At 46.4% G+C, this 25,092-nt stretch overlaps 4 non-coding genes across 4 annotated transcripts; 1 reads left to right on the top strand and 3 right to left on the bottom strand.

Moving 5' to 3' along the window:
• Positions 1–1,226: 1,226 nt before the first annotated feature.
• Positions 1,227–1,300, bottom strand: TRNAN-GUU. The gene has a single exon. It is a non-coding gene; the product is annotated as a tRNA-Asn (tRNA).
• Positions 1,301–8,681: 7,381 nt separating this feature from the next.
• Positions 8,682–8,753, bottom strand: TRNAH-GUG. Its single transcript has one exon. It is a non-coding gene; the product is annotated as a tRNA-His (tRNA).
• Positions 8,754–9,406: 653 nt separating this feature from the next.
• TRNAN-GUU lies at positions 9,407–9,480 on the top strand. Its single transcript has one exon. It is a non-coding gene; the product is annotated as a tRNA-Asn (tRNA).
• Positions 9,481–17,159: 7,679 nt separating this feature from the next.
• Positions 17,160–17,231, bottom strand: TRNAE-UUC. Its single transcript has one exon. It is a non-coding gene; the product is annotated as a tRNA-Glu (tRNA).
• Positions 17,232–25,092: the final 7,861 nt, after the last annotated feature.

The following is a 25,092-nucleotide window of genomic DNA, read 5'->3' on the forward strand; positions in this document are numbered from 1 at the left end:
AAAATAAAAGATATGATGAATAATGTCACTTACAGACATACAAATGCTGAAAGACTTCATCACCAGAAGATCCACAACATAAGAAATGTTAAAGGAGTCCTTCAGGAAAAAGGAGACCCGCACCAGATAGAATTCTGGATGTATATAAAGGAATCAAAGACAAAATATGGTATCTGCATGGAAAATATATAAGAATTTTTCTTATCAAGAAAATCTCTTTAAAAATATGGGATAGTTTAAAGAAAAGTAATAACTTTGGATTTGGGGTTTATAATACCTGTGGAGTAAAATGCATGACAATGATAGCATAAAGGCAGGTAATGGAGAAATGTGAAGAGGTGTGATCACTTGAGGGCAAACTGTGGTAAGTTACAGATGTCTGCTCTAAAGCCTAAAGCAGTCACTGAAACAACAGAAGAGTTATGGCTAATAAGCCAAGGAAGGTTAGAGAATGGAACCATAGGTAAAACCATGTAAACTCTCTTATAGAAGAATTGTCCTTCTGGCACTCTACCCATATGCCTGTGTACAAGAATTACGACTGCAGTACTCTTTGTAATAATAAAAGCACAGAAGCAAATTAATTTCAAAGACTTGCTCCTGCTAAATTACTTCAGCCGTGCTCGACTCTTTTCACACCTATGGACCGTAGTCCGCTAAACTCCTCGGTCAATGGGATTCTGCAGGCAAGAGTACCGGAATGAGTTGTCTGCCATTCCCCAAGCCAGGGATCGAACCCGTGTCTCTTAATGTCTCTTGCAGTAGGCAGGCGGGTTCTTTACCACAAGCACCATCTGGGAAGCCCTCAAAAAAACCATACCTTCCCTGACTGGGAATCAAACCTGGGCCACAGCGGTGAAAGTGACAAATCCTAGTCCCCAGACCACCAGGGGACCCTACTGTAAACGGGGGTCAATAAATACTAGTACAAACAATAGATGAAACCTCACTGTTAAAAGGAACTCAGAGGGTAACGATGAGATGTTGACTCTCCTCTCTTTTCGCGAAATTCTGGATTCCAAATGACCTGTTTGCTCATGGGTTCTCTTGTGAGGATAAGATCAGCAGTGAACTTGACTTAGGTTCTCCTGTTGTGGACAAGACGTCGGCGACAAGAAGGGTAAAGAAGGCGAGGCCTTCCTCCATGTTTACGTAGAAAGGATGAATGAATAACCAGAAATAAGAGCGAACCCTTAAACTATATCCAAAAACATCATAGAGGTAGTCGTCCCTGGGTGGGCTCGAACCACCAACCTTTCGGTTAACAGCCGAACGCGCTAACCGATTGCGCCACAGAGACTTGAAGGGTGCTAGAGAGTAACTGGTCCTTCCATTCCGGGAGCAGCCACTCCCTTTCGCAGGACATCGGCTCCGGTTCCTAGCCTCAGACAACCGGAGAGGTGGAGTCGATGCAGCGTGTTCGTTCCCGCGGGGAAGCCTGGCGTCAGGCCAACTCGAAAGTAGAAGGGCAGCCGAGCTTCGCCGCCGCGCCTTGCTCCCCACCCGCAGCAGATGCAGCACCCCGGAGACGCCCCGAGCCTGAGCCGAGGGGGTGCCGAGGGGGTGCCGAGGGAAGCTGACCCCCGCCCCCACCCCCTCGGTGGGCTCTGTGACGGCTCCGCGTTTGCTCCGCGTTCGCTCGACCATAGGAGAAGGCAATGGCACCCCACTCCAGTACTCTTGCCTGGCAAATCCCATGGACGCGGGAGCCTCGTAGGCTGCAGTCCATGGGGTCGCTAAGAGTCAGACACGACTGAGCGACTTCACTTTCAGTTTTCAGTTTCATGCATTGGAGAAGGAAATGGCAACCCACTCCAGTGTTCTTGCCTGGAGACCCCTGGGGGAACCTGGTGGGCTGCCGTCTATGGGGTCGCCCAGAGTCGGACACGACTGAAGCGACTTAGCAGCAGCAGCAGCACTCGACCATCTTCGCCTCTGGGCAGCTCTTTAGTAGATGTGATCGGTTTGGCTGCAGCAAGAAAGAGATCAGGTCTAAAGAGGAAACGTGAAAAGGTGCGAGAGCAGCTGGCAAAAGCATGGATGAGACAACCCAGGAAGCCTGTGAGGCACAGGCCATATCCTGAGAGATGAAAATTGTTTTTATTAAGTAGCTGAATAGGGAGGCAGAACCAGAGAAGGGCATAAAGGAGAGAAAAGCATGAGCATGTGCGTCTAAGAATTAAACAGCAACAATAATGTGGATATGTTTATGTCAAAGAAATTACCTGCGGGCCTCTGGCGCATCGTGACTGTATAGTGGTTAGTGCTGTGTTGTGGCTTCATTACTGAGAGGGTAACAGGCAGGAAGGTCAGGGTCTCCACACGGAGGAAATAGGCTGCAAGTGTCAGACATTTTTTCTCTCTGCCTTAAGGGGCAGGAGGAAACAAATTAATGTTACATTTTTTCCCCCTTCTCCATACAAATTTAAAAAGAGGTTTCTCTTAAAATTCTGTGTTGCCATAATGACACCTGGTTCCACCTGAACTTAACCTTTCTCAAACCTTGAACTAACCAATGCATTTTTCTTATGGAAATGTTTGTCTTAAGCTATGTTAATGTACTATGTATTTACCCTAGACTCAGAACCGACTTGACAAACCAGTATGTCATACATTGTTCTCCTAATCTGTGTTAATGAAACTATATATTTGTATGGAAATCTATCTGTCTTCAAGATTCATGCCCATCGTTTTACGGCTCAGGATGACTCACCTGGTGCCATTCTCTGAGTTTTGAGACATTTCCTTTCTTAGCAGACTGCTAGTAGATATATACCATCCATCTAAAGACTGGCAGGGGGGGTACTCTTTCTGCCCACTTCTGATGTCTATGTCAGAAGCTTTCTCTATCTCTTTTATACTTTAATCAAACTTTATTACCCCAAAGCTCTGAGTGATCAAGCCTCGTCTCTGGGCCTGGATTGAGTTCTCCTCCTTCGGAGGCCAAGAATTCCGGTGTCTTTCGTGGTTCAGCAACAACCTTTCAATTACACTTGGTACAAATCCAAGTTACAGCAACTTGGTCAGAAGCGGTCAGAGAGCAGAGTTTACTCCTGGCCACACAGCGCAATGCCAGGAGAAGAGGAGTAAGTCCCATAGCGCACAAACCTGCCAGTGGCTGGTCAAAGCGAAACCAAGGATGATTGCTTGTCTCACTATTGAGCATGAAATGCCCTAAGGGTGAAATACCGCCTCTTAGGGAGACTTGTCTGAGCTTAGCCATTTTGCTGTTAAAGATGATTCAAATACTGGTGAGGGTTTTTACACTAAATGAGAACAAGTTTGTATAAAATGCAAAATAGTTGTCATGGTCTACACCAGCTTGTCTTCATTCTCCAGCCACTAATTTTGAACTATATAGTTCATGTAGAGTTAAAAGCACAAATCTTTAAAACACAGTTTGTGGAATTTTAGCAAACATAATTGTTAGGGGAAGCACACTGATTGAAACCTTCCACCCTGGCCAGGCACCACAGTAACCATTTGCATAAGTTGTTTTAGGACTGGAGGTCCTGGTAAGGAACATGGTACTAATAAGCCTCCCCCAACCAGAAGAGTCTGGGAAAGGTCAAAAGGAGACACCACAGGTCCGACCACCTCCCAGAATCCTTCTCTCTAGCATCCATCTTGGCTGAACAAGGCATGCACCACCAGGAAGGACTCTGAATCATTATGATTGGCTAAAGACAACCTGGAAAATAATCCCATCACCATAAAACCGAGACTGCGAGCTCCTGCTTCCCTTACTCTACTGCTCTCCACCCGGGTGCCCTTCCCAATAAAATCTTTTGCTTTGTCAGCACATGTGTCTTCTTGGACAATTCATTTCCGAGTGTTAGACAAGAGCCCAGTTTCGGGCCCTGGAAGGGGTCCTCCTTCCTGCAACATAATCATCACCCAGATCAAGTTATAGAAAATAGCCATCATCCCAGAAATGTCCTCTGAGCCCCTTTCCAGGCACTTGTTAACCAATCTCAGTTAGTTAATTGCTATTGTGAAGTCTATTGCAGAGGTTACTATTGCTACTGAAATTTAATTGAATGAATGTACATTTTTTTGTATCTGGCTTTTAAAATATTATTTTCATTAAGCATATCTGTATTATTGTGTACATGTGCGTGTGTGCTAAGTCAGTTCAGTCATGTCCAACTCTGTGACCCTATAGATTGTAGCCCAGGCTCCTCTGTCCATGGATTCTCCAGGCAAGAATACTGGAGTGGGTTGCCACGCCCTCCTCCAAATATTACTGTGTATACCACTTCTTACTTTTGGTACTATTGCATTGATTTTGGTGTTATTGTTATTGATGAATATTGTTGGTGTTTTGGTGAATATTCTGTACCAGTCTTTTTTGTGTACTTTTGCATTCACAGAAGTACTGCTACTGCTGGGTCATGGAGTAGCTGCAAATTTAACTTTATTAGAAACTGACAAACAGGGCCTTAGAATGGTTTCAAACCAGCAACTATGGTTGCAGTTGCTCCACATTCTTGTCAGCATTTGGTGTACTGATTCTTTTAAACATAACCATGCTGGAGGCTGTGTGATGATACCTTCTTATAGTATTAATGTGAAATTCCCTAATAAATAAAAATATCAAGAATACTGTCTTATAACTTTTTGTTATTAAGATGTCTTCCTTTATGATCCAGTAAGACATCAGCTTAGCCTTACCAGAAAGAAACCGGGTGGGAAAGTCCATCGCCACAGTGCAGGTAGATCCTCCCCAGACGTCTCTTGAGACAAGAGACCCAGACTCCGGGTGTTTGGAGCAGCAACAGGTGCAGATCAATGACTAGCACAGCACCAGCCTACCCACCTGGCCTCCCAGGTCTTTGCCATCTCCATGCACTTGTCAATTGAGCGAGAGCAGAATATATATTTTAAATATTCTCTTTCATTCAATTTATATTCATTTCCCTGAGTAACATGACTTTTCAATTCATCTCACTACCACAAATGCAAAATTATTATTAGGACCATAATCAGAAGTTAGGTATAAAAATCGATCCCAGAATACCAAAAGGATGATGATCTAGGCAACTTCTCCAGCTGCTCTTAATTCAACTTCCCATGGTCTCTGCCCTGCAGAGGGGATGTTTTCCTCTCTCCCATGGACACTCCAGCTGAAGACCTGTTGGAGCAAATGTTGCTTCCACTGTAGGGCAAGAGGAGAGCCAGGGAGAGGGGAGGGGGGGATGATGCAGACCAAGGATGCAGAGGCAACAGGTGGAGTACATGAGACAGCGCTGAGGCTGTGGGTCCATCCTTCTGGTGGGTGGGCTATGGGTTCTCCTGTGTGTGGGAGAGGGTATGGGGGTGCGTGGGAGAGATTTGGAGGGTATTCTCTTGAATTCCTTTGGGGAAAGCAGTTTAGAAGAATATCGAAGGGCAGGTGGAGGGGAGGGTTGTGACCCCCAAGTGAACCTAGAAGGGTCGGGGGCTGCACTGTGCCTACTACAGGTTTTGTGCCCCCTAGTTACCTTGCAAGAGAAATGCCATGATCTTGAAGGTGTTTTCCCAGAGGGTAAGCCTAGTCTGTTGTACTTGTGAAAGCTGATGGCTGTGATTTCCCCACCTGTGGGAAGGACATGGTGCTGTTGCAGGAAAGGGGACCCCTTCCAGGGCCCGAAACTGAGCTCTTGTCTAACACTCGGAAATGAATTGTCTGAGGAGACACATGTACTGACAAAGCAAGAGATTTTATTGGGTAAGGGAACCCAGGAGAACAGCTCTGTCACATGGCTTGCAGTCTTGGGTTTTATGGTGATGGGATTATTTTCCGGGTTGTCCTTAGTCAATCATTCTGACTCAGAGTCCTTCCTGGTGGTGCACGCCTTGTTCAGCCAAGATGGATGCCAGAGAGAAGGATTCTGGGAGGTGGTCAGGCAGGTGGTGTCTCCTTTTGACCTTTCTTGAACTCTTCTGTTTGGTGGAGGCTTATTAGCTCCCTGTTCCTTACCAGGACCTCCTGTCGTAAAACAACTCATGCAAATGGTTACTATGGTGCCTGGCCAGGGTAGGCGGTTTCAATCAGTGTGCTTCCCCTAACAGTGCTAGTGAGGGGTTTGAGTTGCTGCTCTCTCCTGATATCCCTTGGTTCATGGCAGATGACACCTCTTCCATAATGCCTCATTGTGCTTTGCTGACCCAGGGCAAGAGCCACACCACTCCGTGTACTCAACTGCCTGGGAATTAGGGTAAGCACCTGCATTTTCATGGCCCTCCTGTTTCATGACCAACGTGTATAGATGGGTCCTACTTCTTTTGCTAAGCCTCCTGACTGTGATGTCTGTGGGCACGCAGGTTCCCCACCCATTGGGCTTGGCACTTTCCTGGGGAGCCTCTGAGGGCTGGCTGGCAGGCACCAGCAAGAGAGAAGCCACACCTCAGGGGTTGTGGAAAAACATGGGAAATGTGGCCCAGAGTCCTCATACCTCTGGGGCCAAGTGCAGGTCAGGTGGGGGTGGTGGAGGCACCACTTCCAGGAACAAGGAGGCCAGAGGCTCTCCGGACCAAGGGGCGTTTTCCCTTCCAGGCCTAGCCAATTCTAAGGCCTCTCATATGACTTTCCCTTCTCCCTTTCCCTTCTCCACACCAGCTGTGTTCTTGGGGAGTGTAAGCCACGTCTCCCAACAAGCAGAAATCTCCCAACAAGTGAAATGTCCCAACACACCTCTAGAGCTTGGGGAAGGAGTTGGATCAATGTTTTCTAACAACAGGACAGAGAACTTGTGGCGGCTGTGTTAGGGGAAGCACACTGACTGAAACCGCCCACCCTGGCCAGGCACCATAGTAACCATTTGCATGAGTTGTTTTATGACAGGAGATCCTGATGAGGAATCCGGAACTAATAAGCCACCACCAATGGAAGAATTCGGGAAAGGTCAAAAGGAGACACTGCGTGTCCGTCCACTTCCCAGAATCCCTCTCGCCAGCATCCATCTTGGCTGAGTGATGCGAGTGCCACCAGGAAAGACTCTGAATTAGAATGATTGGCCAAAGACCACCCGGAAACTAATCCCATCACCATAAAACCCGAGACTGTGAGCCAGGTGGCAAAGCAGTTCTCCTGGGTTCCCTTACCTCCTGCTCTCCACCTGGGTGCCCTTCCCAATAAAATCTCTTGCTTTGTCAGCACATGAGTCTCCTTGGACAATTCATTTCCAAGTGTTAGACAAGAGCCCAGTTTTGGGCCCTGGAAGGGGTCCCCCTTCCTGCAACAGCTGGAGGCAACCTCTTGCTTTGTTGGTTCTCTTGGCTGATACGACGGCCCAGAATGATGCTCCTCCTTGAGGGGTTGGGCGGCACAGCCCAGGGGCTTGACCAGGCTGGTGTCTTTCCCACTGCTTCTTAGGGAACAGCAAGAAATCCTACAGGTCCATTCTTACAGAAGAGATGCCCTGTGGAGCCCAGACTGTGCACTAAACCGCTTTGGAATGATGATTCCATGGGTCATTCTTCCTTTAGTGAACCTTGGAGAGTGGAGAAATAATTGACGATGCTACGCCCTTCACTGGCAGTAAAAATTTCACTTTGTTCTGACTTGCCTCACTGTTCCCCTCCACTCCCTCACTCCAGCATAGAAGGTCACTGATGTTGCTTTCCTGGACAATTTTTTGTCCTTGGCTCCCTTATAATAGATATTTATTCTCAAATAACTTGTGAAGTTACACAAGAAAGTTATAGTAGAAAGGTATTCATATTAGCCTTTCCCAATACTGTAGCTTGAAATCACCCCAATGTTCATCATATGTGAAGTAGCTTTACGTTAGTGTAATGCTTATCATTAACACCAAAGTAAGAGAGAAATGCAAATACACACATATGTATACATATATGTATATGTGTATATATATATATATATATATATATATAAAACATAATGTTGGTTGATAATAGCTAGATAGAAAACTATACACGCATTCACTTGAACTTGAAGAAAGAACAAAGCCAAATTAGGTGATAGTTGACATTAGAATTGTTTAAAGTAGTAGGGGATGGGTGGGCATTATCTGGTAAGTGTATCAAAGGGCCACGCTTGAATGACAAAAAAAATTTGTCTGTTGTGATTCTGGTAATGATTACACATTGAAATATTCTAATAGCCGCCCTTTACTGTTTTGTGTATTTTGTTCTGTGAACACATTTTAATAATTTCCTTTTCGGATAAAAACTGTGTGTAGGACGTCAGAGAATCCAGCGAAGACAATGACTGAATTGGAGTATATTATAAATTCTTTATTTAAATTCTATTCCGTTTTGTGTAAAAAAGCCTTGCTGCTATTTGAAATATTTTTGCTGCTGCTGCTGCTGCTAAGTCGCTTCAGTCGTGTCCGACTCTGTGCGACCCCATAGACGGCAGCCCACCAGGCTCCCCAGTCCCTGGGATTCTCCAGGCAAGAACACTGGAGTGGGTTGACATTGCCTTCTCTGTGAAACAGTTCTACACACACACACACAAAGATTCTTGTCTGAGTACACAATTTCTTTCGTGGAAGCTACACACAAGACTCATTTAGAGTTTGAAACTGATCTTTAGATATTTTCTCGTAAATGGTGAGACCTGGATCAAGTCCAGAGTGCTTCAGCCTGAGCACCATTGGGTTGACTTCCGCTCTCCTGACCTTACTCCGTTTGGTGACTAAAGAGTCGTTGCAGGTACAAAGCAAAAGAAATACTGCCGTGACTCGGATTCGAACCGAGGTTGCTGCGGCCACAACGCAGAGTACTAACCACTATACGATCACGGCACGCCACTGTGCTGACAGCAAACTGCGTCTTTGCGCTCCTACATTTAAGTATAGCTGTTTCGTTGAACCACCGTCAAGTACTCCTGCGTTTCCGTCATGTCTTCCTTCCGTTATTCTCTTCCTCTTCTGATGTATTTTTCATCTCTTCCAGCCCGCGCCTCAAAACAGGTCTCCTGAGAAGTATCTTTGCTTTGACCTTGCCTCTCCTCCTCCCTACATTTCCGCATTTGACCGATTTTCCCCAACGCCTCCGTCCGGCTCACGCCCACCGACCGCAACCTAGCGGAGGGAGGGCAGTGCCAACGGCTCAGGAGGTCAGATGAAGGCGGAGAAAAGAACCGAAAGAACGACTACTGAGCCCACCGGGCGCTCAGCTTCCCTCGGGCCCTCCTCGGCTCAGGCCCGGGGCGTCTCCGGGGCGCTGCATGTGCAGCGGGTGGGGGGCCAGGCGCGGCAGGGACGTTCGGCGGGACATCTGCCTTCGGAATGCCCAACTTCCGGCTTCCCCACGGGTTCCTCCCGTTTTCATAGGCTTTGGATCGGGTACTGCGGTCCTGCTAAAGGCAGGGAGCTCCCCCTAGAGTGGAAAGCGCGCTTGCTTTCTGCCGGATGAAGTTGTGGGGGAGGTAGAAAACAGACTTAATGGTGCTGGAGTCTCTGTGGCGCAGTCGGCTAGCGCGTTCGGCTGTTAACCGAAAGGTTGGTGGTTGGAACCCACCTAAGGACGCTTTCGTCTCCTATTTTAGGACGTAATCTAAGGATTTGCGGTTATTTCTGTGTTGTACATTCTTTCTTGAAATCTTGGAACTAGGACTCCATTACCCTCCTTTTCATCTATGTCTTCTCAACAGGCTAACCTAAGGCATGATTATCGGTGATCCTCACATAAGAAGGTTGGCTCTGGAGAAAAACAGGTAGGTCACTTGAAAACCAGGATCGAAAGAATAGAGTTATTTCATCGTTGTCCTCCGGGTTCCTTTCAACGGTGAGGTTCCGTTCATTGTACCAGGTATTTATTAACCCCTTTACATATACCATTAAAATTAATTCCTCTCCATTGTGTAGTTCCCTGGTGGTCTAGTGGCTAGGATTCGGCGCTTTCGCCGCCGCGGCTCGGGTTCGATTCCCCGTCAGGGAAGGTGTGCTTTTTTGGTCTTGTTTTGTTTTTTGCGGCTTTGCAGGTGGCACTAGTAGTCAAGAACCCGCCTGCCTAAGCAGGAAACATAAGAGACGCGAGTTCCATCCTTGGGTCGGGAAGATCCTCCGGAGAAGGGCATGGCAACCCACTCTAGAATTCTTGCCTGAAGAATTCCATGGACAGAAGAACCTGGTGGGCCACAGTCCACAGAGGTGCAAAGAGTCGGACATTACTGAAGCGACTTAGCAGCACGAGTTTAAGTTTAAATTAAATATAAAGACGTTCCTTTTTCATAGCTTGGAATGTTGCCATTTTACTCATTTGGAGCTGTTATATAAAGGCATATTCTTTGTGCCACCTTTACCCACACATTTGATGTTTTTATATCAATTCCTGCAAAGGTGGAGAAAGCAGTGTAGCTCTGCTCTTGTTCAGTCACTAAGTCATGTCTGACTCTTTGCGACTCCATGGACTGCAGCACGCCAGGTTCCCTGTCCTTCACTATCTTCAGGAGTTTGCTCAAATTTATGTCCATTGAATCAGTCATACTATCTAGCCATCTCATCCTCTATTGCCCCCTTCTCCTGTCTTCAATCTTTCCCAGCATCAGGATCTTTGCCAATGAGTTGACTCTTCACATTAGGTAACCAAAGGATTGGACCTTCAGCTTTAGCATCTGTCCTTCAAATGAATATTCAGGATTGATTTGGTCTCCTTGCAGTCCAAGGCACTCTCAAGAGTCTTCTCCAATACCACAGTTCAAAAGCATCAATTTTTTGGTGCTTGGTCTTCTTTATGGTCCAACTCTCACATCAGTACTTGACTATTGGAAAAACCATAGCTTTGACTATATGGACCTTTATTATCTTTTAGGCTTTTAAATAGTTCAGCTGGAATTCCATCACCTCCACTAGCTTTGTTCTTGGTGATGCTTCCTAAGGCCCACTTGACTTCACACTCCAAGAAGTCTGGCTCTAGGTGAGTGACCACACCACTGTGGTTTTCCTGATCATTAAAACCTTTTTTGTATAGTTCTTCTGTGTTTTCTTGCCACCTCTTCTTATTTTCTTTTGCTTCTTCTGTTAGATCCTTACTGTTTCTGTCGTTTATCATGCCCATCCTTGCAAGAAATTTTCCCCTGATCTCTCCATTTTTCTTGAAGAGATCTCCAGTCTTTCCCATTCTATTTTTTTCTCCTATTTCTTTGCTTTGTTCACTTAAAAAGGCTTTCTTATCTCTCCTTGCTATTATCTGGAACTCTGCATTCAGATGGGTATATCTTTCCCTTTCTCCTTTGCCTTTTACTTCTCCTCAGCTATTTGTAAAGCCTCCTCAGACAACCATTTTGCCTTCTTGCACTTCTTTTTCTTTGGGATTCTCCTTTCTATAGGAGGCAGTTTTGGTCACTGCCTCCTATACAATGTGACAAACTCCTATCCATAGTTTTTCGGGCACTCTGTCTATCAGATCTAACCCCTTGAATCTATTCGTCACCTCTACTGTGTAATCATAAGGGATTTGATTTAGGTCATACCTGAATGGCCTAGTGATTTTCCCTATTTTCATCAAGTTAAGCCTGAATTTTGCAGTAAGGAGCTGATGATCTAAGCCACAGTCAGCTCTGTGCCTTGTTTATGCTGATTGTATAGAGCTTCTCCATCTTCAGCTGCAAAGAGTACAATCAGTCTAATTGCAGAATTGACCATTTGGTCATGTCCTTGAGTAGAGTCATCTCTTGTGTGGTTGGAAAAGGATCTTTGCTATGACCAGTATGTTCTCTTGATATAACGGTTAGCCTTTGCTCTGCTTTTTTAGTTTATTAAGGAACCTCCATTCTGTTCTCCTAAGTGGCTATACCAATTTACATTCCTACCAAGAATGTAGGAGGGGGCCCACTCCACTTATTATCACTCAATTCTAACCAAGGGTATCACTACAACAATACTAAACACAGTAGAACAATGGAACCATACAAAGATGACCAGGAACTTCAGCATACTGAAATTATGGATTTCTGGTACCATACCACTTTCTTGTGCCCACATATACAAATTAAAAAACACTTCTTACTTCCTCCTTCCCACATATTAATCAGGCATTTATTTTTTTCAGTGAAACAAAGCAAGCCTTAAACTACCTTGGAGGCCTCAGTTTAATGTCCCACTTGCCTCATCATTCCTCTACTTCCTCTCATTAGATTTTCATTTATTTGTGCCCTCCTGCAGCATTTCCTTTTTCAAACCCCTAGCCCCCTCTCTCAGGAACAGAGAATGGAGAACTGTATTATTGTTGACATTACAGACTTGTTCCCTGGATAGAAATCAACTCAAAGAAGAGCATTTTTTGGTCCATCCCAGGATTTTGTTTTTGTTTAAAAAAAGCTTAGAAAAGTAACACTTAAATATTTGCTTTTCTGACAAAGAGAAATTTGAAGTAACACTGCTGGCCTCTGGGTATTAAGCTGAATGGAAGCTTTTACATTCTCCATGGTGCTGAGGAGAAATAACAGTCAAAACTGGTTGGAAGGAGGCTTTTGAGTCCATAGACATGTCACTTCCACTAAAGGGAAGTAATGTTTCCACCACTCCATTTGTAGTTGGAATATGCAGAAGCTTTTATTCTGAAGGAGGTAAGGAGCAAGTTATGGGAGGGCGGTTGACTCAGTCTGGCCTTGAAGTCATTTAACTAACAGGTGTTCTCGTGAGCCCCCAAATTGTTCTGTGACATGGCTTCCTCAGTCATGTCTCCAATGTCTGAAACCTCCTGAGACCTCCAGAGCTAGAGTGGTTTGAAAGAGCAGAGGATGAAAGAAACACTAACCTAGGTTCTCATAAGCACATTCCAGAGTGTGGTGTGAAGACTTCCAGTCCCTTGGGCTATCAACTAAGTGGGTTTGGAGCATGAACCTACTTGGAATCAAAGCTTCCTATTGAGTCTTTTCAGGTAGATTCCCTACATGGTTGACTTTTGCTGTCATTTCAACAGTGATCTCATCCTCTTTGCCCTTATGATTGAAATCAAATAGCAAAAAGCCCTAATTAGTAGAGTATTGGTGGACATAAAAGAAATATTTTCATCCAAAGCTCTGGGAATTAAAGGTAAAATTTGCCTTCGAAGTAGTTTTCTTATGTTGGCAGAATTTAGTTCTTTGTAACTGTGTATCCTTGGAAGGCAGATTGGTGTGCTCTAAACCTGTTTCCACCTCTTGCTTAGTTCAGTGAGCTTAGGTCTAACTCCAGGGTTCCTTTGGGATCCAAGATGTCTTTATATTTCTTGTATTTTCAAACAGAACCTTTCTGAAAAGAGTACATCAGTGTCTTTCCAAAAAAGAGATGATTCTACCCAGTTTTTTTTCACATTGAGGCAACCGGTCCACTGTAGTGCCCCACCCTCTCCTGAATTCAGTGCTCCAAATTTAGACTATGTGATGTCCAAAATTCAACTGCATCATATACCAGGAGCAATATATCCAGAGAGAATTAAGACAGTGCTTCAGCGGAAGGAGAGCATAGGCTTCTGCTTGGGGCCTGTATTGCCTTTCCCTGGAAGCAAGGACCCAGGATTTTCACATCTGGATTAGCATCCCACATCTCAGTCAGGAGTCAGAATCTCAAATCTCCTGATTTGAAAACAGAATACCAGTTGAAAGTTTTCACCCCTTGAATCTGGGAGCTCCTGGATGCTTCCTGCAGGAGTTAGGGCACATGCACAGATCAGAGACGTGAGAGAGCTCTGTGCAAGCCAAGATCAGTGGGACTCCTCCCCTCCGGCACCCTTTATTCCCCTTCATTTCATTGCTCTGCCAGCTCGTTTCTCTTAAGCTTCAGTGTTTCTTTCTCACTTTCCCTCGGAAATGGGAGATCCCTCTGGATCTTGTTATTTTCCTTTGTTCGGTTTCATCAGATTTCAAGTCTAATAGTCTAACCAGGTCTTCATGTTTTAAACAGTTCCATAGCCAAGCCTGGAGGTCTCAGGGCATTTGGCTGTTTTAAAATGATAAATCTCTTATCCAAGTCAGCTCTTGATTACATGCTTGAATTGAACAAAAGACCAGCCATGAGGCCAGTGTGAACTATTCTCATCACTGGGCTACCACCTAGTGGAGGATCAAGGTCCAGAAAACACAGACTGCCATAGTGACTATACTTCTTTTGATTTTAGGTTCTTTATCCCCTTAGTTGGTTCTTGTTGCCCTAATGGCCCAGGAGCAAGTGACAAGAATGAAGACAGAAAACGAAATCTGGTGCAATGGGTCAGGGGACCTGCAGCCTCTACTGGACTGAGGTGCAGAGTCCACTCTGAGTCCAGCTCTTAGTCCTAATTGAAGACTACAAGACTTTCTCAGATCTTACCTTTCTCAAGACACATGCTGTGTTAATCATGTACCCCTAAATGTCATGGACTACACTGACATAGTCCAGATCTCCTTGTGTTTACCCCAGGCCGTTCCCTTCTGGGCTAGTCTTTGGAACAATTAGCAAGTGCATAGGCAGCGTTCTGGAGAAGGAAATGGCAACCCACTCCAGTATTCTTGCCTAGAGAATCCTGTGGACAGAGGAGCCTGGTAGGTTGCTGTCCATGGGGTCGCACTGAGTCAGACATGACTGAAGCAACTTAGCAGCAGCAGCAGGCAGCACTCAGGCCTGATGTCGACCCAGTGTTCCAGGGTCCATGCTTTCATGATCCCAGTCATACTCCCTTCTGGGTCTGGCCTTGGGGTTTGTAACAAGGAGATTATTCTTAAGAAAAACATGAAAGATAATCATTAACATAATTTCTTAATATATGCTGTTTTTCCAGATGCTATTTCTGTGGAATTTCTCAAGGCTGTGAAAGTACATTATTAGGAATTCCCACTACAGGTTCTTATAGGAAAGTATCTCAGATGGAAAGTAGGTAGAAACTGCTTTTGTGAAAGACTTTCACGTATCCTTTTATTTCAACATCTATGGAAGGGGAAGAAAAAACCCCATCAAGTGTGTCCCTGGATTCCTCTGGAATCCTGGCTGTAGAAGCTTGGTCACTAACCCAGGTTGGAGAGAAGTACAGTTGAATATGAACCACAAATCAAGATACCTCAGACTGGAGCCAGGACTGTTCAAGACCAGGACCTGACAGGGCCAAGCGCCATTGTTTCTTGGGCTGTTAAAGCATAGGTTCAGTAAGTGTTAAGTAAACTAAATATGTGAAAATCCTTTAGCAGTTCCAGGGTGGTTTTAGAGTAGAACAATGTTGCATACTGCCAGATTCTTAAAAAAGACATTCCCAAAATAGTTTTTAAAAATTTAACAAGATTATCTTAAAAAAAAAAAAAAGACTAAGCACCATTATTACAAGGCAGCCATCTACCTAACAACAGTGATTCAGACAACTCTGGAAAGCTCTTGACAATTATGCCCTACTTTTGAGGAGATAATTTACCACTTGCTCCCTTCACCCTCCCACCACAGGAAAGATTCTTCACTTTTTTGTGGAGTCAGAAGCATTTACAATGCTGGTAGGAATTTAAATTAGTGCATCCACTATGGAAAAAGTGTAGAGATTCCTTTAAAAATTAATAATAAAACAGCCATATGATCCAGCTATTCCATTAATGGGTCTTTACCTAGAAAATACAAAACCACTAATTGGAATAGATATATACACCCATATGTACATCACAGCATGATTTACAATAGTCAAAATATAGAAACAACCCAAGTGTCTATCAGATGAATGGATAAAGAAGATGTGGCATATATACACAACACAGTACGCCTCGGCCTTAAACAAAATCTGCCATTTGCTACAACATGGATGGACTTGAGGGTATTATGCTAAGTGAAATAAGCAAATAAATACAAATACTATGTGATTTCACTCATATATGGAATTTTTAAAATGTTTTAATGAATGAACAAACCAAATCATACAAAAACAAGCACATAGGTACAGAAAACAGAGTAATGGTTACCAGAGGGGAAGGAGGAGGAGGGAGAGGGAAGTGAGTAAAGTAATTTGTTATAAAATGTTCTAGCAGGACACAGAGAGCCAGGCTAGAACCAAGGAAACAGCTTCACTTTCTTGAAGGGTCTCTCCCAAGGTGAGTGGTTCCAGCACTCAGTTTAACCCAAGACCCCACAGCCCACTAAAGCAACTAAGCTGAGTCCACAGGGCAGCAGGTCTGAGCGGATACTAGCCTAGTCCTGTTCCTTCTAAAAACTCTAGGCCTGCCTGGCCTGGCCTATCAGAAGAGCAGAATAAATTTTCACCTGAAGCTTCTTATAGCCTACGGAGAACAGGGCAAAAGGACAAAATCTTCCCCTGGCCTTGGCGAACAGGTCCTGCAAAAGCTGGTTTTGAGGGACATGCCAAAGGAAGGGAGCAACAGTGGCCCAAAGAGTGATCCTGGGATGTCTGCAAGTTACTTTCAAATGGTGGAGTAAATCATGTATATGAAGAGAGAGTGAGAAAGCAAATGTGGGAAAATGTTAACTGTACACTTAGGTGAAGAATGAAAGTGAGAGGGTTAGCAGTGTCTGACTCTCTGCCACCCCATGAACTGTAGCCTGCCAGTCTCTTTTGTCCATAGAATTCTCCAGGCAAGAATTACTAGAGTGGGTAGCCATTCCCTTCTCCAGGGGAACTTCCCCACCCAGGGATCAAATCTAGGTCTCCCACATTGCAGGCAGATTCTTTACTGTCTGAGGCACCGGGGAAGTGAAGAATATATACTATTAATATACTTGTAAAATTGTATAGGTTTCAAACTTTTTTTTTTTCTTTTTCTTTTTAAAGGAGTAATTGGTGCTCAGTATTTCTTTTTAAAGGAGTAATTGGTGCTCGGGTCCCAAGTTCTCTTTAGATGGACACTCAAAGTGAGATTTCGGGTTTCTGAGATCAAGGGAGGAGTGGAGGTGAAGGGCTGGGCAGGCTGCTCCTCACATGCCCTCCCACCACTCTGGGAGGTGCCCTGGCCCTGCGGCCCAATCTCACTGACTTAAGGATTCAATGCAGAGATTTTACTGCATGGGGACACTGGGGTGCATCACACTTGTGGAAAATGAAAGTGTTAGTCGTGGACTGTAGCAGGCCAGGCCCTTCTGTCCTTGAAATTTTCCAGGTCAGAATACTGGAGTGGGTTGACCACTCCCGGCTCGAAGGTATCTTCCCGACCTAGGAATACGAACTGAGGTCTCCCGCATTGCCGGCAGATTCTTTACGGTCTGAGCCACAAGGAGCAAGGGAAAAGTCTGTACGCGGAGATGAAAGCAAAAGAGACACTTCGATTCCCTGACCGGGAATCGAACCCGGGCCGCGGCGGTGAAAGCGCCGAATCCTAGCCACTAGACCACCAGGGAACCACGTGCTGTATGCATCATAAATTTCAATAGGAAATCTGAAAAGAGTGTGCGGTGTCTCTCGCCCTCCTATTCTGAGTCCTGCACCCCGCTCCAAGGAATTGTACCCGAAGAACGTTCCTTCCCTGCTTTCTCCAAATGAGGAGCTCCACACCAAAAGCCGGACGCTCTGCGTGACAGTGGACGCGCCCGCGAGGTCCGCCTGACCCTCACGTCCCCACGACTTGCCCGGTTCGGGCGCACCTCACGACTGCCCTGGAGACGCGCCTTTTCCCGGCGAGCGCGCGTGGAGAGCAGGTCCCCGGGGCGGGGGCAGGAGAGGCGGGAGGGGAGCCGCGCGGGTGAGACCTCGGGATCCCCAAGGTCACAAAAGACTCCTGGCGGGTGCAGGAACCCGGAGGGCTGGATAAACGCTTGCAAACAAGGCTCCGCGCCCAGACCTGGATTCCGTGCGGTTTTCCCCCACGACCTGCTGCCCGGCAGTTCTCCCGCCTTGGATGACGCCATCTCCAGCTCCCTGGGCTCAGGCCTCTAGTTGTCCCAGACGCAGCGCTTTCCTCAGACCCACATCCAATTAGTCAGGACTTCGCGTTTGCTTCTCCGTCCATGTTTACTTCTGCCCACACAGTCCCAGTCCCTCCTTTTCGCGACTCTGGACTTGGGCAAACGACTCTCCCGAGAAAGGCGGTCCCTCTTTCCCCCTCCTCTGTCGGGGAAAGAACCACCGCTCCCTCGTCCAGTCTACGTGGAAGGGCAGCGCGCTGGACGGGACCGAAAGACCGCGAATCCGCTCCTCTGGCTGGACGTGAGAGGTGAAAACTAGGACCCGGATGGGAGGAAAGCAGGCGCATCTCATGTAACGTCCTGATCTAAAGCAGTTTTCAAGTCCGCCTCTTTGGGGACTCAGGCTCCAGCGCTGGTGAGGATGCTGCCGCGCGGTCGCACCCTCGACCGCATTCGGAGTCCCCGCGGAACCAGGCGGAGCCCCGCGGCCAGGGGGCCGGTGCGCACGCCGCCCGCGCCTCCCTCGGGGTCGGAGCCCTGAACCTCAGACCTGAAGGAAACGCGGTGACCGCCGCACTAAGAAAAGAAGAAACACCACTGCAGGAGAAAACGCACGTGCATCCCCAAGCGTGTTACCCTTTGCTTCTAAAGGAAACGAGAGGCAGACAGACACACAGACAACACTGCATTAAGTGTCTCAGCAAAAAGCAACTGCCTGCTGTGAGGCACGGAAACCCCTCCAGACGCCAGCTTTCTGGGAAAATTGCCTTGACCTCTGTCGTCCTAGGTTAAAATTCTTACTTCATGATCTGTTGAACTGCAAAATTATAAAAGGCGTTTCAGGCATTGTAAAAGGTAAAACAAAACTGTTTCTCAAGAAGAATCTCAAGTACAATGAGGGCAGAATGAACGACCTTGAGATCTGTCTGGGCCGAGCCTGGCTCCCCCGCGGCTTTATGCCGGGCCTGGTCTGCAAGCGAATTCAATACAGGCAGGAAAGAAAGTCTCGGCCTGCGTTGATGCTCGCTATTTTCAAACAGACAAAAGACCTGAGCCTTCAGCCTTTGCTGCTCTTCATGCTAAACGTGAAAGCGTGGTGAAAGTCTTGGACTTGAACTATATTGGACAACTAGAATAAGCCACAGCGGCAGGAACCTGAGAAACCCCGTTTGCCGCGGACGTCGGGGGAGAAGGACTGCAAGATCAGGAGCTCGGGAGCAGAGGGGAGGGCCGGGCCTCGGGTTCCCCGGTGAATTAGAAACACCGCTCATTTCCAAGAGCCAAGAGCACTGACTGACCGCCTGTCCGCAGCCGGGGAGGGGCGGCGTCTACACTGAAGGGCGTCCAGGTTGCTTGCGGCTCAGACGCGCCCATCACTCCCAGCTCCTGCGGCTTCTGGGAGATGGGGATTCAGTGGAGTGATCTCTGGTCTCTGGCGCTAGGCTGAGGAACTGGAGACTCAGTTGGACTTGGGAGCCCCAGGGACCTCACTTCGGGGGAGGTGAGGAACCCTAACCGGAAGGAAGGTCTCTCGGGAGCTGCAATCTACGTGCTTGAGAGATCGAAGGTGCTCCCAGGGTCCTTTTTCTTTAAAAATTTTTGGTGGGCCAGTCTTGGCGACAAGTTCATTCCTTGTAGCTGTCGTTAGGCGTTAGTACTCACGTGGTTTCCCTAGTGTGGTTGTTATCATGTTCACCTAACACGGGAAAGGTCCCCCGGGCAGAAACAGGTTCCTTTTTTTTTTTTTCTCCCTGAAACTTTCACCCCTGAACTCCCGTTCTTTTTTTAAAACGGGGCAAGTGGGGTGGGTTATGGCAGAACGTGTAGCTGCGTTTTTCTTTCCCCAAACCCAGGAGAAGTTCTCTTACTACCGTAAGCCAACTCAGCACTAGGAACCAGGCCTCCTTTCTTTGCTCTGAATAAGGTCTTTAGAGGCCAGGCCACAGACATTCCAAGGAGGACACAGGAGAAGGCTCGCCTTCAGGTTATCTTTCCATCTGAAAATCCCCACACCTTCTCTTCAGGGGCCTAAATCTCCTCTACACATTGACAGGGATCATGTCTCAGAAAACCAAGAAATGCATCCCTGTGAGGCAAACTTGGCTTTCTCTCACCCCAGCACACTTGTGAAACAATTTGATTTTCATGACAGAAAAATAGAGAACGAATTCAACTCTGCATGGGGCTCAAACCAAAGACACAAAGATGAAGAATTTCATGCTCCACAAATTGAGCTGGTTGGGGAGGAAAGGGAGTTGGTACGTGTGCTTTTAACCAGGAGAGGTTCCCTGGAGTCAGGTCAGGAAACAGGAAATAAATGGATATGCTCATCACCCACTGAGAACCAAGTCTGCCTCTGATTCATAAGGCAACTGAGGTTTGAAAGAGACCATCACATTGGCTCCCCCAGCACACAGCGCTACAGCTAGAGTAGGATGGAACCCACCTTGTGGCCTGGCCTCTGAGCAAAGCCGCATTCAGGCAGGGAGGGAGTGGTGAGGGGTGATGAGCAGTGAGGCAACGACTGGGAGCCTTGCACAGCTGCATTCAGCCCTGGGCTCTGAGAATCACCTGTTTTTCTGCTCTCTGCATCTCTGAAATCTAATCTTTCCTGGGGTAGATTGCCTGTTGTTGCTGTTCAGTTGCCCAGTTGTGTCTGACTTTTTGAGGTCCCATGGACTGCAGCACGCCAGGCCTCCCAATCCCTCACCATCTTCCGGAGTTTGCCCAAGTTCACGTTCATTGCATCGGTGATGCCATCCTGTGATCTTATCCTCTGACGCCCTCTTCTCCTTCTACCCTCAATCTTTCCCAGCATCAAGGACTTTTCCAATGAGTCTGTTGTTCGCATCAGAGGACCAAAATACCGGAGCTTCAGCTTCAGCATCAGTCCTTCCAACGAGTATTCAGGGTTGATTTACCTTCAGATTGGCTGGTTTGATCTCCTTGTTGTCCAGGGGATGCTCAGGATTCTTCTCTAGCACCACAGTTTGAAGGCATCAATTGTTTGGGATTCTGCCTTCTTTACGGTCCAGCTCTCACAATCGTACATGACCACTGGGAAGACCATAGCCTTGACTATATGGACCTTTGTCTGCAGTAATGTCTGTGCTTTTCAACACACTGTCTAGGTTTGTCACAACTTTCCTGCCAAGAAGCAACCGTTTTCTGATTCCATGATTTCAGGGTGTTTTTGTAGCACAATTGGTTAACTTGTTTGGCTGTTAACTGAATGGTTCGTGGTTTGAGTCCACCCAGGGATGCATCTTTCCTGCTATAGATTGCAGCTCTACTTTTCCCCTTCATGAATCACTGCCTTGTGGGGGTGAAGGGGCTTGCCATAAGTCAATGAAGCTATGTAGAGCCACCCAAGACAGACTGGTTATAGCGGAAAGTTCTGACAAAACATGATCCACTGGAGGAGGGAATGGCAAACCATCCCTTGTGAGAACCTCATGAACTATGTAAAAGACTGCCTATCTCCACTTTACTTAAGTCTGGAGTTTTATATTGTTCCTTCATTTGGAGCATGACCTCATTCTGCTAACACACTGTTTTTATTTCTCTACATCTGGTAGGGTGGTTATGTTCCTGGCCTTAGAGAAGTGGCCATTTGTAGGGGACTTCCATGGATCCCAGCAGCCTGCTACCCTCTCATCAGATTGATATGCTCTAGGGGTGCCCTGTATGTGGGCTGCATGGGTCCTTTTGTTGTGGCTGGCTGACCACAGTGCATGGTCTGGTAGGATTAGCTGGCTCCAGTCTCTTTGATTGCTAGGCCCTGCCTTGTTTGGGATCTGCAGCCACTGGTTAGCACGGCAGGGTCAAGAGGCAGCTGGCTGTGGAACCCCCAGGTGCTAGGGCTAGTACTGGCACACAGGTGGGCAAAGCCAGGTCCTGAGGTCTGGTCTGGCTGGAGGGCCCAGGAGTCCCAAAGTCAGACTGCTGGTAGGTGGGGCTAGATCCTGACAAAGGTGACTCTGAGGGGTCCAGACACTTAAATTGGCTGGCTAGTGGGTGGGGCTCGAGTCTAGTCAGTTCCAGGGCTGGTGAAAAAATAGGACAGTTTGAGAAAAGTAATAACCTTGGATTGTTGTTACTTGGATAGTTATAAACTTTGGTTTTTAACATATGCAAAGTTAAATGCAACAAAATAAATAAAGGCAGGAAGGGGAGAAATGTGAACTGGTATGACTTCACTTGAAGGTGGACTGTGGTAAGTTACAGATGGATGGCATAAAGCCTAAAGCAATTGCTGAAATAACAGGTTATAGCTAACAAGTCAACAGAGGCAAGAAAATTATATACATTGACTTATATACAAAACCACATATAATCTACGATAGAGCATTTGCTCTTCTGGCATTCTGTCCTATGGATGTGTATAAGAAAGATGACTGCAGCATTATTTGTAACAATACAAGCATGCATATGTGCTAAGTGGCTTTAGTCAAGTCTGACTCTTTGCGAGCCTAGGCTCCTTTGTCCATGGGATTTTCTGGCAAGAATACTGGAGTGGGTGACCTTGCCCTCCTCCAGGGGATATAGCCAACCCAGGGATCAAACTTGGGTTTCTTAGGCCTACCTGCTTTGGCAGGTGGATTCTTTACCCCTAGGGCCACCCAGGAAACCCATAATAAAATAGAACTAAGCTAATTCCAAAAGTATATGCAAAGGAGTAAATAAATATTATTACAAACAATGGAAGAAACTTCACGATTTATAGGAATTCACAGTTCAATGATGAGTCTAGTCTTTGAGAATTTCTCAATTGTGAGTAGCCTGTTTTCCTCCTGAACTCCTCTCGGAGGATCAGCGATGATCTGGGCTTAGGTTCTCCTGTGGTGCACAAAATACAAGGGACAGGAGAAATATAGTAGTGGAGGTTCCTGTCTTGGCCATTAAGGGAGGAGAGCTTCTGTAGAGAAGGCATGGCTACCAATCCTTTACATTCTATAGCGAGAAAGACTCATCCCTGGGAGGGACTTAGAACCACCAACCTTTTGGTTAAAAGCTGAATGCGCTAACTGATTGTGCCACAGAGACAATCAGAGGTCATATGTTCTCCTACCTCCCTGCTACCTCGTTCAGGTGGAGAGCAAGCACACCCTCTCCGCCTCACACTGAGCCACCCACCTTTCAGTTCAGTTCAGTTCAGTCACTCAGTCATGTCTGACTCTTTGCAACCCCATGAAATGCAGCACGCCAGGCCTCCCTGTCCATCACAAACTCCCGGAGTTTACTCAAACTCATGCCCATCGAGTCGGTGATGCCATCCAGCCATCTCATCCTCTGTCATCCCCTTCTCCTCCTGCCCCCAATCCCTCCCAGCATCAGGGTCTTTTCCAATGAGTCAACTCTTCACATGAGGTGGCCAAAGTATTAGAGTTTCAGCTTCAGCATCAGTCCTTCCAATGAACACCCAGGACTGATCTCCTTCAGGATAGACTGGTTGGATCTCCTTGCAGTCCAAGGGACTCTCAAGAGTCTTCTCCAACACCATAGTTCAAAAGCATCAATTTTTCAGTGCTCAGCTTTCTTCACAGTCCAACTCTCACATCCATACATGACCACTGGAAAAAACCATAGCCTTGACCAGACGGACCTTTGTTGGCAAAGTAATGTGTCTGCTTTTTAATATGCTGTCTAGGTTGGTCATAACTTTCCTTCCAAGGAATAAGCGTCTTTTAATTTCATGGCTGCAGTCACCATCTACAGTGATTTTGGAGCCCCCAAAAATAAAGTCAGCCACTGTTTCCACTGTCTCCCCATCTCTTTCCCATGAGGCGATGGGACCAGATGCCATGATCTTAGTTTTCTGAATGTTAACCTTTAAGCCAACTTTTTCATTCTCCTCTTTCACTTTCATCAAGAGGCTTTTTAGTTCCTCTTCACTTTCTGCCATAAGGGTGGTGTCATCTGCATATCTGAGGTGATTGATATTTCTCCTGGCAATCTTGATTCCAGCTTGTGCTTCTTCCAGCCCAGCGTTTCTCATGATGTACTCTGCATATAAGTTAACTAAGCAGGGTGACAATATACAGCCTTGACATACTCCTTTTCCTATTTGGAACCAGTCTGTTGTTCCATGTCCAGTTCTAACTGTTGCTTCCTGACCTGCATACAGGTTTCTCAAGAGGCAGGTCAGGTGGTCTGGTATTCCCATCTCTTGAAGAATTTTCCACAGTTTATTGTAATCCACACAGTTGAAGCCTTTGGCATAGTCAACATAGCAGAAATAGATGTTTTTCTGGAACTCTCTTGCTTTTTTGATGATCCAGCGGATATTGGCAATTTGACCTCTGGTTCCTCTGCCTTTTCTAAAACCAGCTTGAACGTCTGGAAGTTCTTGGTTCATGTATTGCTGAAGCCTGGCTTGGAGAATTTTGAGCATTATCTTACTAGCGTGTGAGATGAGTGCAATTGTGCTGTAGTTTGAGCATTCTTTGGGATTGCCTTTCTTAGGGATTGGAATGAAAACTGACCTTTTCCAGTCCTGTGGCCACTGCTGAGTTTTCCAAATTTGCTGGCGTATTGAGTGCAACACTTTCACAGCATCATCTTTCAGGATTTGAAATAGCTCAACTGGAATTCCATCACATCCACTAGCTTTGTTTGTAGTGATGCTTTCTAAGGCCCACTTGACTTCACATTCCAGGATGTCTGGCTCTAGGTGAGTGATCACACCAATATGATTATCTGGGTCGTGAAGATCACCCGCCTTTAGAAGGACGTTATATTGGCTTTAAAGCCTCGGAAAAACACGTGGGGAAGCCGTGAGTCATGTGATTCCAAAGCCCCACGCCTTGCTTCCCCTGCCGCACAGTTGCAGCACCCCAGAGACGCCCCGGGCCTGAGCTGAACTGCCAGTGGGCTCAGAGGTGGCTCTGGGTTTGCTCCGCCTTCACTCAACCAAGTTCGCCCCTGGGCAGCAATTTAGTAGATGTGGCCCTTCTGGGTGCAGAAGAATCTCTCTGGAAAGAGACCAGATCCAAAGAGGAAACATGAAAAGGAGTTAGAGCAGGTGAATGCAAGAATAAGACGACGAGACCTCCCAGGAAGCCTGTGAGGAGGCTTGCGCCAGATCCTGAGAGATAAAAATTGATTTTATTAAGTAGCAGAGTGCGGATGGAGAATCGGAGAAGAGCATGAAAGTGAGAAAAGTAAGAATTTCTGTAAGTGTGCACAAATAAAACAGCCAAGACAGTGTGAATATACTAGCCTTCAAAAACTTACAAAAAAATGCTGTGGCTGCCAGCTGGCCTGTGGCTCATCGTGACCATACGATGTTGTTAATACTACTGATGATTACAGCAGTCTTGGCTTAAATTCGATCTACAGCGAGGGGAGCAAGGCG

Source organism: Cervus canadensis, chromosome 2 (assembly GCF_019320065.1).
Source record: "Cervus canadensis isolate Bull #8, Minnesota chromosome 2, ASM1932006v1, whole genome shotgun sequence".
Taxonomy (NCBI): Eukaryota; Metazoa; Chordata; class Mammalia; order Artiodactyla; family Cervidae; genus Cervus; species Cervus canadensis.